Below are 17,715 nucleotides of genomic sequence, written 5' to 3'. Positions count from 1 at the left end.
TATTTAGCCTAATATTCAGCAGGGCTTTCCATGCAGCTTTCCTGTTGGGATGAGGGTCAGTGCACGCCCAGCCTGCCAGCACTACTCTGCCAACAGCCAGCTCCAGAAGCCACTGCAGCTCTGTGGCCAGCAGCAGATTTGGATTTGTCTTTAAACTGCAGAAATACTGCTGGGAAGGTGGAGGGGGGGGCTGGAATATGAAACCCATCTCTCCTTGTTTCCCCCTGCACCGTTAAAGCTGTCAATTCAATTCTCCTCCCACTAAGTGGCACCAATGCACCGCAAACCACAAGGAAAACATCTGTACAGACAGCTTATAAATAAATATTCCCCTGTCTTCCCGAGCCCGGCCCGCAGCGGGGGAAATCCAGCAGGCGGGGTGGGCGCGTGGGAAGGGGCGGCAGGGCTGCCTCGGCCACAGCCCCTGCCACGGCTCACAAACACCTGCATCGTGTTTCCACGCAGGAAATGCAGCTTTGCAGGGACACGAGAGGAAAAGGCAGAGAGGCAGCGCTGTGTTATTTGTTCACCCCAGTGCAGGCTTTGAGAAGGGGCTGCAGGGACAGCAGCAGACACAAACCCACGAAGCCTCGAGCCGAGCCCAACCCGGACTCCCTGCAGCTGAACTGCACATAACCTACACCACAAATCACACTCTGAATGCTGGGCACTGCTGTTTTCCTTCCAGACAGCCCTTGTGAGGCCCTTTTGTTCAGGAGAGCTGCAAGCACTGCCCTGAGCTGGTGGCTGAATCACCGCAGGCTCTGCCCAGCGTTACCCGCCCAACACGTGTGGTACCGGAGAGCAGATATGTGGGGCAGGGACAGCTCTCCTCTAAATCAAATCTGCTGTGAAAAAAACACAAATCTATAGCTCAAACGTACTGTAGATGGGTAAAAGTTATGAAATTACAACCCCCATTTTGCAGGAGCATCATGCAGGAGCAGAAGCTAACGGGGAAAAATGTCTAAGAACAGTCTTTTCACCAGTACTCCTGAGAGAAGTCCTGATTAGGCAAAAATACCAATGGAAGTGGCAACAATGAGCAGTTTGGGACATCACTTTCCCTTGTCACGGCCTGCCATTCGGAAGAGTGATGCTGATGGTCCCTGCTAAGTGGGGAAACAAGGCCGTGTGTCGAGCAAAGCATGCCTTGTTCAAACTGGCAGGTCATCAACACATGAAATACTCACAGACAACTTATTAGTGACTGAGTATCATATATGTTTCAAAGTGCCACACCAACAGGTGTGACAATCACACATGAGACTGAAGGCTGTGTTTCAAAAGGGATCAAAAGGTGACAGAAGTCTGCAGCTCCATAACACGTTCCCATGCAGGCCAGCCTGGCCAGACACTCAGATCCCCGTGCTGGAAGCTGACAAACACTGACACCCCCAGCTGAAGAGAACGGCCTGGGGCTGAGGGGCCATCACATTCCAGACCAGACACACCAATCTGCCCTTCTAAATTAGCAATATGGGATGGCCACACAGAAATAATGCCTTTATCTACAACAGAGTTGAAGAGACACAATCACCACCTCTCTAACTACAGCAAATCTGAGCAGTTATCCCTGAGGGGAGGAAAACATCCCTAAGGGGCCCAAGAAAGAGTTCACAGGCGCCTCCCCGAGTTAGTTTGTTTTTAAAACAACACTCACAGATGTAGTACTGACATTAAACCTCCTGTGCACTGAAACCAAAACAGGGGACAAAAGAATCCCCCTGGTCTTGAAGCATTACAGCTATCCCAGACTGAGCGCCGGGGCACCACGTCACCGGCCACGGATGTTGAGTTGCTTCCTTAAGCTCCCTCCACCTTTCCCCACGCAATCCAACAACTGATTATTCTGTTGTTTGCAGTAGACTGAAGTAATTAAGCTTAACCCTAGTCCTGTGGGAGCCCCAGAGAAGGTTAGTGATCCACAGGCATGACACGCTGTTATTTATAGCTGATTAAGTTCTATTTATCTACATTTAAATGTTGCAGGAGATGGGAAGAGATCCCAAAACACATCTGTGTCTTATTAGAAACACCAGCTGTGTGTGGTAGCTTAAAGTTTGCCTTTCTTGAGAGGTTATGAGGAAAAAAAGAAACCACCAAAAACCCAACCCCGAATAATTCAAATTCTTCACTGTAGCTAAATAAATTGGTGTGGTTTAGTCATAATCTTCAAGATGTAAGCCTTGCCATCCCATGCAAACTGACCTGCTTCTGGGGTCAAACTCAACCCCAAAATTAGCTGGGCCACTTTGAAGCTGTTCTGAGCACTGGAATTGCATTTAGTTTTTACTGTAAGACTGTTCGTGTCTTAAGGGACATGAGAACGGTGACCAGCAGGTCACAAACCAGATCTTTAGAGGCCTAACTTCTGAGCCTCTGTGCACTTGGTAACAGCACTGTGGTTTCACTAGTTAGAAAGTCTTCATATATATGCTCTATTTTGCCCCCACACGGAGAGGAAGATGAGCAAACTGAGGGGATTCGGTTCTGTCACCACCTGTTCCTTCAGAGAGATGAGGTGCTAGGGGACCCACAGTGACAACTGGGCCTGCTGTCAAAGCCCTTGTGTAACTTAAATTACTGCATTTTTGGCGGTAAAGAACACCTACAGAAATAACTTCCATATAGGAGATACAAATAGTTTCAAGAACAGTATAATAATAACTCAAAAGTCAGGCTCTAGAGGAAGGGACACCACTGTCCTGTCACTATTAGCACCAAATCACAAGAGGTACTGCAGAGTTTACCTCCTAATTGCCAAAGCAGAATGTAATGAAGGAAGTGGTAAGCTGGTATCTCCTGTAAGAAATCCTAGTAGAAGCATCCAGACAGTAACAGTGGGATAGAGCAGGAATGTCTAGGTCTTGAGGCTGCAGAACTGTAACTCTCCAGAAGATACTCCTTAAGAACCAGATCTATCATCTCCTTCCTTATCCCACTGCTTTGCATGCAAGCCCTGTGAGACCTTCACTGGTAACTGTTCCAGCCCAGAAGAGCTAGCTAAGTTTCACTTCTAGCATCACCTGAAATGGAGCTGACACTCAAAATGAAACTTCCAGGTAAAAAGCAAAACCCCTGGGTTCTGCAAAGAACGCTTTGAAATGCCTCACCATGGCTTTGACACCTTCTTCTGGCACAGGAATCGGTGAGATCCCATCCACAGGAGCTCTGTGAAACTGTGCATCTTGAAGGGAAGACACCCACAGGGACTACTTTCACCCTGAGCCACTGACTGCAATCTTCTGGTGGACGATTAACCAGCTGTCAGTGCCCCCACCACAGGCCAGGCTGCCACCAGCCAGCTCACGTTGGGCACCGTTGGCAATCCTCACACACACTCTGAGCCACCCCACTATCCCTGGGCAAGTTCTCCTCCAGCTCCCAGTTCTGACCATGCCCATACAAAGGCAAGGCCAGCGACTCCTTGCTCTGCCCAGTCCCTGCCCACATCTCCTCGAGTGCTGCAACCGTGGGCCGGTATTAACGGAGCGTTAAACCTCAAATTAGAGCACGGCTGCAGCGAGCCTGGGATGCTTCCAGTTTCCCCATAGGAAGGCAGCGCTGCCAGCCCTTTGTTTCATGGCGAGGCATGTGATAATTTGGCATCATCCTCTACGTTCTGAAATCTGCTGGAACAAAAGAAATGTTGAGCTTTCATTAAGAGGGAAAAAACAGAGTGTACAGTCTCAAGTCATAAACACGGGCTTGAAAACACAGCCCATGAACGCCTGAACACAATTAAGAAGACTCTAAATCAGTACTCATTAAGTATCTTGGTTGCTGGGTAGCTTATTTGTTCATTCTTATTATTTGATTAGATTTGGTAACTCAAATAGTTTGGAGTTGTATTTCTGCTGTGGTTCATCTTTTGCTTAATTACTCTTTCACAGGCCTTCTCTACAAGCCTAAGGAAATCAAGTGGTCACCCAACAGCTCAGTCCAGTATTGCTAAAAATAGAGTCTGATGTTTTTTTCTTCCAGCTTTGATTGCCCTACTTAGGGCTAGGGATGATTTACACTGTGCCTCTCCAAATGTGTCCACTATTGGTACCTAAGTAACACAAAACCCAACAAACTACCATCACATCAGAAAACCGACCTCCACAATCTCAAAAATTGTTCTGTTCTCAGACAGGAACCAGAACTCAACACAAATTCTGGACATGCATATGCTCTCATCCACATAGAAAGGAAAAAGGTTTATCTCACCGCAACGTTTTGAGATTTAACGAATATACAGAGCTATAATAGTTTAAATTTCTTTTACTGGTGCTTTTAGATGAGATGTTTCAGCAGTTGCAAGCATACATGGGCGTACATTCAGTAAGTCAACTGCCAAAAAGGTTCCTCCCATATTACAGGAAAAATACAAAACATTTCAGTTTAAAGGCAAAGAAAAAAAAACGACAAAACCCAAAACCAGCAACGAAGCGAAGTCTGGTTATTCCAGAGTACAGCTTCCCCCGGTACTTTCTGTTGCAATTATTTACATACCCCAGATAGTCAAACTTAGGTGGTCCAAAGTTTTGTTGTGGACTTTGTGGAACACTCTGTGCCTGAGCCAACTGGAGCAGCCTCAGCTGACCGATGGAACAGGGGGGACACTGCTCCCAAAGGGAATAAACCCAAGAGCCACCGAGCTACACAAACCACAACAAAACACAAAGACAGTTCAAGCCCACTGCAAGAAACAGGTTTGAGTTGCAACCACCTGGACACCTCAAGACCCCTTGGTGGGATGAACAGCACTTGTAACCAACACCTTCCACCTCTCCACAACTTCCACATTCCCAAGGGCACGTACTGCTTTACTGCTGAGTATGATGAGCATGAGCAGAAACCCCAAAGGGTTTTCACCACTAAAGTTCATCTTGAGTTGCCATTTCCTAACCGTAGTCCTACAACTTCAGTATTTTCCTTGTTGTTCTTACAAGTTGCACAGTTTCTCTGCTTCCTCCTTTCATATTATATTTACAGAAAAAAAAACAAAGCAATTCGACTCATTCTGAAAAACTAAGCAGCACACACTTTCAGATGCAAGAGCTGCCGAGTGCCTACTTTATCAGGAGAAAGGCAGAACCAAAATAAAGCCATATTGCCATATCCCATAAATCACCTTCAATAAGAACCACGCAAAACCCACCACACTGGTTTCCATCACTGTTTCTGTCCCATTAATTACACGCACATGGCTGGAGCTCAACCAGAGGCTTGTTACCAGCCTCTACCTAAAAAAACCCAGCCCTTATAAAATCACAAACCTAAAAGGATAACACAGTCAAAACCAGTATAAACAACACAAATGTACTGCCACAAACACCGGGTAGATTTTCAAGGGCTGGTATTTTACACCCAGATTAAATGGATAAACCAACAGATTACTACAGGAACTTTTGGGAAGTCCCAAGAGAAAGCAACCAGTCTGACCGACCCAGCCTTTTGTATCCTCACAGTTTCTGAAGCTGTGAGCAGCTCAGGGCCCCGAAATCAGCTCGGATGGCAAGAGGAGCAGCAGTACCTTGGCTGTTGCTCTTCCCTCAGCATTCACCTGCACTCCTCAGCAGGGTCCCTCCTCCACGAACACGCACTGCTTCCCAAGAGCGCTCAGAAGAGGCTGCGCTGCTCAAAATAACAAGGATCTAAAACAAGAGCTTTAGGCACTTAAACAAAAACATGAAACAAAAGAAGAGAAGGGGGGCGGAGGGAAAAAAAAAAAAAAGTAGTGGAGTAAATGCAACCGTAGCTCTGGCAGCTCAGAGCCCCCAGCAAGTGCCAGCAGTTTCAAAAGAGCTGTAATCTCTAAACTGTTATCAAGGTTTTATCGCACTCCAGTTCTTATCTAAACCAAACAATCACTAGAACAGCAGCTGATAAGGTATCCTGACAAGGTAATTTCGGCAATTTAAATCCACTGCTACAGCCATCGTACAGGGAGAATATTTTAACACCCTTTCCAGTTCAAGCTCTAATCTCTCTTCCTCTGTTCTTTCCAAACACAGGGCCAGTTTTTCTCCCTGGCAGCCAGGCACCCTTCCTGCCATGGCTGGTGTGACGGGCAGGTGCCCTTTGAGCTCTGCCTTTGGCGTGCGCGGCCCATCCACCACCGCCTAATCAAAAGGATCATTATTTTCCCTCTGAATTCAAGTGGCCACTTTCCCCAGGGCTTCACAAAGGTCCCATCGTTGAAAAGCTACATCTGCCACAAGCTGCCGTGTGGGAGAGGAGGGAAATCAAAGGCGGCAAACACGAGGCAGCATCAGCATCAGCCCCAGCCCTGGCGTAATTGGGTGTAACACAATGGAAATAACGTCCCCTGGAGCCCCTGTGGGATTTTCACCTAGAACATCTCACCCACATGACACAAGGCAGGGTTAGCTCAGTGTCTCATCTTACAGAACTGTTCACTGGCCAGAAAATCCAGCATCTTTTTTTTTTTTTTTTCTACATTTTTGCTTGCGACTGACGTTTTCCAGCAGGCCAGACTTTGATTTATGGGACATCTGAAAACACTTATTCATGCTAAATGTAGCTGGCAAGTGACACACAAAACCAAACCAAAACCAGCTACCTCAACTGGACAGAAGCATCAGGCCATCTGATGTAATTTCCTCCGGACACTAGACACCGCCTTGACACAATTCCTAATTATTTCTCTCCTCATGCTGGAGCAGAAAACTGATTATTAAGCTACTAAGACACCCCTATGTCTCCAAAGCCAAGCAGCAACTTTCCTGCATCACATAATGTTTATGTACACGGGACAGGGCAGAGCAGACTCGGAACCAAAGGAGTGATCCCCTAGGATTTCCACAGCTCCTGGGAGGCTGGGGAGCCAAGCACAGCTCTTGTGCAACCGCCCTGGGCACACCCAGCACCTGCAAGTGCATCAGAAAGAGCAGCCAGAGCCAGTAAAGTCACCCAAGCAATGAGAGGAAAGTTCCTGGAGTGACTTTGTAGCCAGGCCCTTTCTGTGGTGCTGTAACTGTGTCAGAACTGCTGTCTTCACACCAACAGAAAGTGAACAGTGTAAACCAGAGAAACTGCTCAACTCCCTCAGCTTGAACTTTCCAAAGCAGGAAAGGGAACTCAAGATTTCTTGGCATATGCACTTAAAGGAGGGGGGGGAACACCAAAAAAACCCAACCAGATACCGCAAAACCCAAGAAATCCCTCCACTAAAGTTGGAAAATTCCTTTACACCCCATTTCAAAACCTTTCTCCAATCAAAAGCTAATGATTCAAGAGACAAACCAGACGCAAACTCCCATTTTCCTTTATAAATCAGTGTCTGACACGTGAAAGGCAAACTAATTTGTTTAAATTACAAGACTTAAATGTGGTTATAGAAATAATAGAGCCTCTTCGGATTTTAATCAGAAAAAATACATCCTGAGTTTCAGAAAAACTACCCAGCACAAGTAGGAACAGAACTATAAATACACCACGGTAGCCTTTGCTCGGCCAAAGAGAGATGAGTTATTTCCTTTCTCTGAAGAGTCTGAAGACCAGTAATTTTTTCCTCCCCAAATACCTCCTGTTGGGACAGCACTGGCTCTCTGGCACCAAGGAAACCTACCAGTTGTTAAGTGATTTACTGGGTATGAAAATCTTGATGTGTATGAACACGGTTCTAAAGGAGGTGACACCAAGATCCAGATAGCACGAGTGTGTAACATGAAGGAAGAAAGCAATCATCCAGTTCTAAAAGTTTTTGTGTATTAAAATATGCATCATCTTTGTGTTCCTCCTTCATGTCTTTTCTGAGAGGTTATTTGGGCTGGATATTGTCTTCAAAGGGGTTTCTATTGTACAATGTTTGCACAGATTGGGCATTACCCTGGGTGCAACTGCTCTGCTCCAAGAACAAATGGACATGGCAGTTCATCCTGTTCCTTCAACCAACATGAGTGCACAGCAGACTCGCCTGTGAAAGCACAGTTATGATACATCCACTCAGCATTTAAAATATCCAATCCAACCCGCCATAAACTGTCACTTCAGGCATTTATGGCAGACAGTAAACACATGCTTATCAGAGAACAACTGCACCCTGTGAGCTCAGCCAATGGAGCAGTATTTCTTATCAAATCAATGGCTTATCAGGGAACTTAACAAAAATAAAGGTTACACCATATGGTCTCCTCCTTTTTACCTCTGCTCCATCAAGATGTGCAACTTCAATTAAAGCCACGTTGCTCAGGCTTTGTAGATTTGCTTCCTCCTCGTCTGCCCTTGAAAGCAAAATCCCACCTCTAGAGCAAGGCACACGGGAATGACCCCCAACAAAAGCTGTGCTGAGCTGGACAAACAGGCCATTGCCCCAGCTTTTGCCATCAGGGGCCCTCACAGAGCCCACCCACTGCCCTGCAGAGATCGATAGCCCAGCGTGGCAGTGGGCACTGCCCGTCCCCTGCCCCTGCTCACGTGCTGCCTCCTGCTCTGCAGCCGCCACACCAAGGTCGAGAGGCACCAGGAGCGAGGCAGCTCCTCTGCCAGGGGCCAGCAGGGCCATTTGCACAGCCACTGGAATCAGGAGGAGACCACTGCTGCTGGTTTGGTTAAGCCAATTAACAGTGAAAACAAACACGGCGTGACAAACACGGAACACAGCTCGGAGTCCCTCATGCCTGCCTCTTATCAGGAGCTGTCTAAAAATGTTAGCTCTGGATCTACCTCACCTGATGTAAATTAACCTGAAAAATGGAATTACCCCCGTAAAGTGGTCTGTTCTTTTCCTCTGCTTTTTACAAGATCTAAGAATAAAACATTTGGGGTCCATAATCTGTTCCTGACGACACTTGATTTCGCCGACTTGTATACAGCGTGGAACGAGAAACATTCATCTGTACTTGGGACAGATTTTAATCAGTATTATTCAAATTGCTGCAGTGATATTCACAAGGTTTTGAGAGCATCAAACTCACTTCTCTCCATGCCATCACCAAAAGCAATCAGCACAATATTTTTCTTACAAGCCGAAAAGACATCTTCCCACGGTTCTGCTGCCGCACTGCCAACACACACCCTTCTTCAGGGCTTTGCTGAGCCCAAACGCAATTTGGCCACTGCTGCTCACAATTCTTACAGCCTGACTACAGATGGCAATGACTCCAAATTGAAGCAGACTATGAATTTATAGGTGTGATATTCCTTTCGGATAAGGAGCCTTTTCCAGTTCACTTTACTACGCCGAATGGAGGTAAACTGCTGAGAGAGCCACGTGGTGAAGACTCTTTTGATTCATTTCCTCCTTGTAAACAAGCCCCAAAAATCTGGGGGCTGCTGAAAACGCTGCATGGGATAAGCAGCTCTCATCCTGCCACCTCAGCTTCCTGGTACCACACCTCCCTCCTGTGCTGCAACCTCCTTGGGTGACCAGAAATATCCTCCATTCAGAAGATCTTTCCTATTGATTAGCTGTTAGCTGGTTTGTTTGTTTTTTTTTTTTCCCCCATTAAAATCTTTTAAAACTGCTACTCATCTACTTTTTTCAACACTACTGACAACTTCTTTGACAAGAAAAAAAATTGCAGGGCGTAAAATTTATTATTTTTTTTAAGCATCGCTGCCATTGTCATATTGTTCATAAATCTGCACTGTCTTCTCAGATTAGCTGTGTGTGCTGTTGTTACCAAGCCAGGTTAAATTTAGTCCTAATCTAAGGCACTTACTACTCAGCGAACTCATAAACACAAACTCTCCTTGATAAGCAAGCAATAAAACCCTGTCCTTTATTGCCACCAAGGTAATTCGTACTTTAATATATCTATTATTTCGGTACTAAGATTACTTTGCTGCAGCAAATTGAATTCGTCATGAAGGAAATAAAAGGAAAACGCCTGAGAAATGCTGAAACAAAACTCAAGATTCTGTGAGAGACCAGAGAACAAAAAATTTCAGAGAAACTGAAATTAGTACTGATATTACAGGAAAGGATAACTTACAATAACATTATTTCTCATAGTCTTGCCGGGATAATTTGAAGAATATCAAGACTAAGCATTTCTACACTGCACTTCATCTGAGGCTATCAGAGAACAGGCATTAACCAGTTCACTTCACTGCTGCCTCAAGGACAGGATTCCCAGCTTCCAGCAAACCAACCTGCATGTGGAACCTGAGGTCTTATTTCTGACTCCTGCTTTCTCACAGCTGCAAAACCCTTCCTTTTCCACAGCCTAGATCTGATTTGCAAATTATTCCTTTCCTGGTGCGCAAAAAAAAATGGGAGTGGGTTGAAAGATCACAGGCAGTTCTGAGAATTTACTCAATTTGTGCAAAGATTTAGAAGGCAAGTTAACCATCTGCTGCATGTTAGAACAGCTGAGACTCAGAACTCTTGTTCCCATTTGTGTTCTTAACTCCACAGGCTCCAGGAATGTTTTCATTAACACCAATTTTTTGTATTGAGACGATCAGACACCACTCTCATCATCCTAAACCCCCGCTCCACGCTTTGTACCACGCAGCGTTTTTCGATCAATACTGATACGATTCACAAATTGATAGTGGATTTGGAACTATGGTTTCTATTCCATTCCTTCAGAGTAAAACCTTAATTACAGGGAGACTAAAATTTTCTTCTTTTCTTTTTTTTTTTTTTTTCCCAAGAGGAGGATGGCAACTGCTTCATTTCTATTCACCAGGCAATGCCACAGAACCAATATTTCAGTAAGGCAGCTTTATTACACTTTAATATGGGACTGGAATGAAGCAGCTCAGCGTGAGCTACAGCCAACACAACCCAAACTCAACTCCAGGCAGGTCCTGCAATGTGAGGTGAGCTATTCCCCAGTTCATAGCAGACACATGTCCTGTGTCCACATCCTCTCCTCACCATGGGACTGCCCCAGGGCAGAGAACTGCCTGAGCAGGCACAGGGAGAAGGAGGACCAGCTTCCACAGGGCAATTTGGAAAGACTGCAAAGGAAACTAAAGCAGTGTCTGCTTCAATTTGAGGAGGAGCATTTCCCTAGGCATTACAAAGCAGCCATTAAAAACATGAGAAACAACACTTTTGTGGTGCTCAGTGACGGCCAGGACACCTATGAAGGAAAAATAGGGCTGTTTGCACCCAGAAGATGCCAGAGGAGAAAGATGGACTTAATCAATCTTGTTGATCCTTTTTCTATGAAGGATCTTTTTTCTATGCCTATCACTACAGTGCAGAATCTCCCACTGCAGCATCAGGCTGTTGTCACTGAGAACCTCAAGCTTCTCCCTGAGGTGGAGATCTGCTGAATGCAAGAACCTGGCTCTAAGTCATTAAAGGAATTTGCAGTGTATTTTCACGTTCCAGTAAGATAACTGGAGTGTTTCTCAGTAACATCACAGCATCGTATACAACAACTACTACCCCACCAAAACCAATATAAGGTGGAAAATAAAAATAATAACTACATAAATAAACATATCAATCAAAGTACTTCTACCTTCCAGCACCCCACCAAACTGAAACCAAGCAGTCAAAACATGCTGGCTGCACCCACACAACAGAGAAACTCAAGAGGAAAGGCAGGACCAGATCCATTTCCCTCCTACCTCCCACCTTCAGCTACAAGGCAGCCACAATGCCCCAGGTCTGTCTTCCCTGCCTGCCACACGAAGCACATCTTGCACAGGCACAGTCTGGCTGAAGTTCCCACAGCATCAGCCTGTGGTTATTTGGGCTGACACAGCCCTGCACTGTCCACCACAGCCAGTGAAAGGTTGTTCTTGACTACAGTGAGAAAAAGAAATAGTGAAACTCAACAGGATGAACAACGAAAGGAAAACATGAAATCAAAGGAGCGAAAGCCACAGTATAGGACAGTTAGAGAGCCAGGTTAATTATTAACACTGAGGACTTACCATCCCCTAAATCTTTAAAAATGTTTAACTAGCAGAGCCACAGTCAGGAAAGCGTGTGGTTGAGTCGTCTTTCCATTTTGCAGAGGGGAAAACCGAGGTGAGGAATGAGCCCCTAAAGACACAGTGAAAGGCACAGCAACCTGAATAAAACGTGTCTGGCTTCTAATCCTGACTGTTCCAGTTCTCTGCTCTGCTTTATTCTCTTCTAGACCTTGATCAGGAAAGTAGAAATCAGTATCTTTTAAGTAGCAACATTCCTATTTGTGAACCAAAAGCACTTGCTACAAGGGACAAAAAAAAAAAAAAAAAAAACCAAACCCAAACCCCTGACCTTTGACATTTTGAAAGCTCCATAAATGACAGTAGGAAGCAAAATTGTATCATGCACCAATAAACCGTAAGTTATTTTATGATATGAGAGGTTACTTAATCTAAAACTATAACTATTAAGGAGAGTGATAAGAGATAAGGAAGGTAAAGACTCAGGGACTTTTCAGTTTCATATCTTATCACTTCTAGTGTAATATTAACCAGCCTGATTCTCAATATCCCAGTCACTTTGTGATCTTTCCACAGTTGAAAACAATTACCAAATGCAAAGTATCCAGAACTTTGCTCAGTTGTGCCACTAAAACAATACAATCTTGTTTTCAATCACACATCCAAGCCACAGTAGCACCAACGCAGGGAGATGTAAATCCTGCAGATTTTTTTTATTTTCCTTAAGCCTGTGGAAACTTTATTTTGATTTTACCCTGAAAAGGACAGCATGAACACTTACTCTCCAGCCAACACACTTTTTTAATCCACTTTGCCAAGATCAGTAAACTGCTCTCTAATATATTGCTTTGACATCTCCCTGACCTGTTAGGTGATGCTTTCTGGCAGGCACTGATTTATGTTACAAGCCTACAGGAACAGTCACATTAATAAAGCTGATTGTGTCCCTCACCACAGAAATTATTTAATGACGGAGGTACTGTCATGCACATTCACCTGTACCCGAAGGAAATCAATTTACCAGCTAACCCACCCACCTGCTGTTAAATCTTTTATTTAGCTTGCACCGCTATTGATTTTAATTTAAGAAGTCATGACTTGTCATAGCTTGTACTGCCTGAAAACTAAAAACTCTTTAATGTGCTGTTAAAATTGCGGGTGGTTTTGTCCACAGTGAAAGAGTATTGCTCAACTAAACCCCCCTGTCACAAACCTGCAATCACACAGTGCAGCTATGATTGTTTTAGCTCTTGTAACCCACTGCTGTTGGATAAGACAGCTCTGAGAACACTGGGGCTTGCTGGCTGGGGAGGGAGATAAGTATCATTTTATTCAATATAATTTATTCTCTTCTCCTCTAAATCCTCTATCCTGCCAAGGCTTATTCATATCAATATTCTCTCAACTTCAGGAGGTTAATGAGTGTAAAATATTGGCGTGTACTGCAACGTCAGGGACATCATTTCACATATACTTCAACACGACACAAACCTACACAGAGGTCAGAAATGACGAGCCTTCTCCAGGTCACTGCTGCTCCTGCACCTCAGCAAAAAGTGATGGTGCACATCAGGAAACCAGCGAGGCTGAAAAACTCCCAATATATGAAAGAAAAACACAAGCCAAAAACCAAACCACCAATAAAAAACGCAGTTGGACTCTGATCCTAACCCAGAGTCGTCCTGCCACGAGGGAGCAGTGGGCACTAGGAAGAAAGCCAGCTGGAAAGAGGCAGAAGTGCTTCTATGAGCAGTGCCAGCTCAGTGCCCATATAAACCCTTGCTCCAAAAGAACACACAGCGAGTGCCCCCCACGCAGCATCAAGGAGCAAACTCTTCCTGGAGGCGGCTGTTTAGGTGGCTATTTTTGGCCAACAAAACAAGAATGTTTCTCTGATGACAAGAAACCTACGTTAAAGAAAAAGGCCAGACAAATAAAACACAGTCCAGTCCCCTCCCTGGTAGCACAGAGCTGTCTCCAGCCATTTCACATCTGGCAGCCACTCACTGCTGATCCTCACCCACGCTGTCCAAAATGAGGTGTTTCAACACATGCTTATGTTGCAAAACAACATTCAAGAGCTCTTCCCTTTCCTTGCGACACTGAACCAAAACAAACTTTGAAATCTCAGAAGCTGCAACAAAACAGATTTGTCGTTCCCCCCAGCCGAGCCAGCTTTAATGCTCACACCGGAGGAGCCACCACAGACACTGCTCAAGCTGTGCTTCAGGCACCTCCTTCACACTGTGCCCCCAACACTTGATATTTTCCAAGGGAAAATAATACCCTGTTTTTCCCCACCGGAGGGTAAATGGGGAAGAACATCCCCAGAAGGTGGTTTGCAGCCACCGCCGCACACACGAAGGCACAAACACTTCCCACCCACAGGGCTCACCCTTAACCCATGTCCTGAGCAATTCCCCCCTTTATCCTATTGCATCTGCTTCGTGGAGTTTACCCTGCCTTTTATTGTTCAGTTAATACAGAGGGAGGAACACCTCGTTAGATTGAGAATAGGTATTTATAAAAAACATTTTAATGCATCTGCCGAGCAGGTAGAGGGATGAGAAGACCAGCTCAAAACGCTGCTGCTCCCCCAGATGGCTCCCTGCCACATTTAATTCTGCATGGTAATAACCATCACACCTATTTCTCTCTCTCTCTCTCCCTCTTGGTATAAATATGAACTTAAACCCAAAAGCCTGGTCAGATTTGAGTTGCTGTTATAAAACTTTTCATTTGACACACATCCCCCCTCGTCGAAGATGGGTTTTTCCTCCTGACAACAAACCTTTCTATGTGGGGAAAATACAGAAACACCCCACCTTTGATCAGCTACGTGAGATCAGAAGAAACAATGTCAGGCATTTCACTGAGCTCCCACCAGGATGCTCTCCCTGGAATTACCAGGAGAGCAGGGAGGCAGCAACCCTGAAAAGCTGTGTCAGCTCAGAACACTTAACGCTCTCTGACAACGCCTGCCTGGAGCAACTGCCTGTAAATAAGAGGGTATGAGACATTCTTCAGCTGGGAAAAAAAAAAACAAGGGGAAAACAGAGCTGGAAGTGTCCCTAGGCTTTCTAAAATGTAAAAAAAACAAATAATAAATAAAAAAGGCTCCAGCTCTAAAGAACTGAAGGATGGAAATCTCCCAGCATCCTGCAGCAGCAGCCAGATGGTGTTTCTTCACTTCTCGAGGCCCACAAGAGCCATCTGAGCTAGAGGGCAAAGACAAACAAGCCGTTGTAATCACACAACTTACCAGTACCTGGCAGATAATAAATGCTACCACTTAACAAACCTACAGAATAAGCTGCACTGGGCTCAAGAGCCTCAGCTAAAGGTAGCTCAAGGGTGCCAGCCTGTAAGAGCAGCTCAGGACAGCGCTCTTCTATGTTCCTTCCATGGGATGAGGAAACAATTGGGAGGCAAAAGTCCTTAAAAAAAAAACCACCAAAGTTAAGGATTCAGTCAGGAATCATCTGCTTAAGAAATGTGACCAATTCAGGACAGGAAATAAATATTTACCATCCCTGTTATGCCCCTAGCTCTGGTTTTTGAGCCTGCATGGCTTGAATGCTATCCAGCATCAAAGCACATGTGATGTCCTGCTTCTTTCATCCCTCACTATAACCCAGGGCAACCAGGAAAAATAAAAATGCAAGCAGAGAAGGGAAACCCTGGGAATTAAGGGTCACATAGGAGCAAGCTGGACTAGCAGGAGAGAACAACAAGAACACAATCCAAAACAACCAACATGAGAGAACAGGAAGTTTCCTTCTCCTATCCTAGCAAAGGCAAAGTTTGTACTACAGGTGACCAGCCCCACAGGCCATTCCATTGTGGTACAGGACACCACTGCATCCAAAAGTTTCAGAGAAACCGGCCCTGCTCTTGCACAGATGCTCCAGGATGCTGAAGTTGTATTTACACACAGAAAAAACACAGGAGGAGATCTGAAGGTGTGAACTTTCCTAAATACACCAGTGTGCCTCTCCACTGACCCAGCAGCAGCTCCTCTAAGGGTCAGGCTTCGGCTTCACTCTCTCTGCTGAATGAATCGCTGGTCTCTCAGCCAGGACTGCCAGAAGCAAACTGGAGCCAAGGAGTGCAGATGCTGGCACTCTGGGAGCTGGACCAGATCCACCATCTCGTTTTGTACAGTCACTGCACAGCTGTCAGACACAACAGTTATGGCCATTACCAAGCAGGGAGAAGAATGGAGCCAGATACCCACACAGAGGCGTCTGTATTTTAAAATCAACTTGGAGCCATATGCTGGGATTTACTCCACAAAAGCGTTCAGAGATACCCTGGTGTGGAAATACAAACTAGCAAACTTAAAAATACTTCTTCGTGAGACTCATTTTTCGTAGATGTTATTTACTCACACGAGAATATACCCAGCAAAATGATGCTGAGACTTCCCCAAAGTCTGTTCCCAACAGTAAAGTGAGTAACTTTAAGTATGGATGGACTGATCCACAGTCCATCTAGAAAAAGTACTAATTTACTGATCTCTAGTTCAACCTCTCCAAAGCTAAGATTAAAACCAGCTCTGCCCATGTTTGGCCATGCACTGGAGCAGGAGTGGGGGCATAGACCATGCTTTATTAAAGTGTGGGTTTCTTGCATTAAAACATCAGTGTACAAGCACTTGATGTTGCCAGTTTACCTCCCTTCACCAGTTGTGCAGAATCCAGAGAACACACAGTACGGTTGGAAAGCTTTTTACTTTTTGATTCATACCGACATTAGGAAATGCTCAGCATCCCCTCAGTGTCCCTCACCTGTGCAGCACATTTGCTTTTATGGTAGAAATCATTTCCCTGGTTAGATGCTGCGTGAAATATCCCTGTATTTTATGCTCCTAATTCAGAGCTACATTTCCTCTGGGTTTCTATCTGCAACAAGTATTGATCACTGCAAACATTCTCCTTTTCTTTACCACTGCTTAAACAAATGTAGAAAAATCCTAGACACCATTTCTCAAAAAGGCAGCTTTATTTCTTCCCTCCCTCCCTGTTTTCGAGGCCCACAGCTGAAGGTGGACACAGCCTCACCTCGGCTCGGGCATCGCTGCAGTTGAGTTTTACTTAAAAACAAACAACCAGCGAGGAAAAAACCACTTTGGAAGGGCAGAAGATTACAGGTAAGTGCCAGCTAAAGAGCAATGTGCTTATTTATTTGTTTAAGTCCAACACAAATACAGCAGAAGAGCTTATGGGCCAGACAGCTGAGACAAAACGACTCTGCACACATTTGAAAAACCTTATGAACTCTCTTCCTTTCCGTGCAATCAGCCTAATTACACTTGTGTCGAAGTCTAATTACACCTCTGCATTAGCTACCAGTGAAGTGTTTCTTGGGTTATTTCTGAGCAGCCTACAATTAAACGAGCCTCATCCATTAACTGACACTTTGTGTGTGCAGTCTCACTGCTCCAATTATGCACCTTGAATCAGCCCCTGAAAATCCTCCTTGCTGCCAAAGATACCCTGGTGAAAAATGAAGGACATCGGAGGTGGCTTGAAAAATACTGCCAACATTAAAAACAAATTCTGTTATGCAAAGCCCTGCATTTTATTTAAATTTGTGCTGCTTGAGATGCAAACAAGATTCATTTCACTACATGGTTGTGCTATCCATTTATTAACTATTCTGCATGAAATCCATTTCTAAATGATTTCACTAAAGTTCATAAGCCATTTTAAAACTCAGAAACTGATGAAAAAGGAAATGATCCTGCAGTTACAAACCTTGAACTGGAAGCCTGATGGAAACAATTTTATTTCTTAATTTAAACAGCATATGAAATTGGATTCAATCCCAAAATCATTACATGCTCTTTTTAATTAA

At 44.8% G+C, this 17,715-nt stretch overlaps 1 protein-coding gene across 17 annotated transcripts in view; it reads right to left on the bottom strand.

Moving 5' to 3' along the window:
• FBRSL1 (fibrosin like 1) overlaps window positions 1–17,715 on the bottom strand; it is a 492,401-nt gene that overhangs the window by 312,844 nt on the left and 161,842 nt on the right. The window contains exon 1 of one of the 17 annotated variants that reach the window (XM_027892627.1): window positions 11,548–11,749. The exons of the other annotated variants lie outside the window; for them this stretch is intronic. The gene's annotated coding sequence lies outside the window, so the exon portion shown is untranslated. Of the gene's footprint in view, window positions 1–11,547; window positions 11,750–17,715 lie in introns of those variants that run through there. 17 annotated transcript variants of the gene reach the window in all.

Source organism: Empidonax traillii, unplaced genomic scaffold (genome assembly GCF_003031625.1).
Source record: "Empidonax traillii isolate 1590-97213 ecotype Southwest subspecies unplaced genomic scaffold, ASM303162v1 scaffold361:size2146424, whole genome shotgun sequence".
Lineage (NCBI taxonomy): Eukaryota > Metazoa > Chordata > Aves > Passeriformes > Tyrannidae > Empidonax > Empidonax traillii.
Note: the sequence above shows the minus strand (reverse complement) of the source record. Positions and strands in the feature narration are given on the sequence as shown.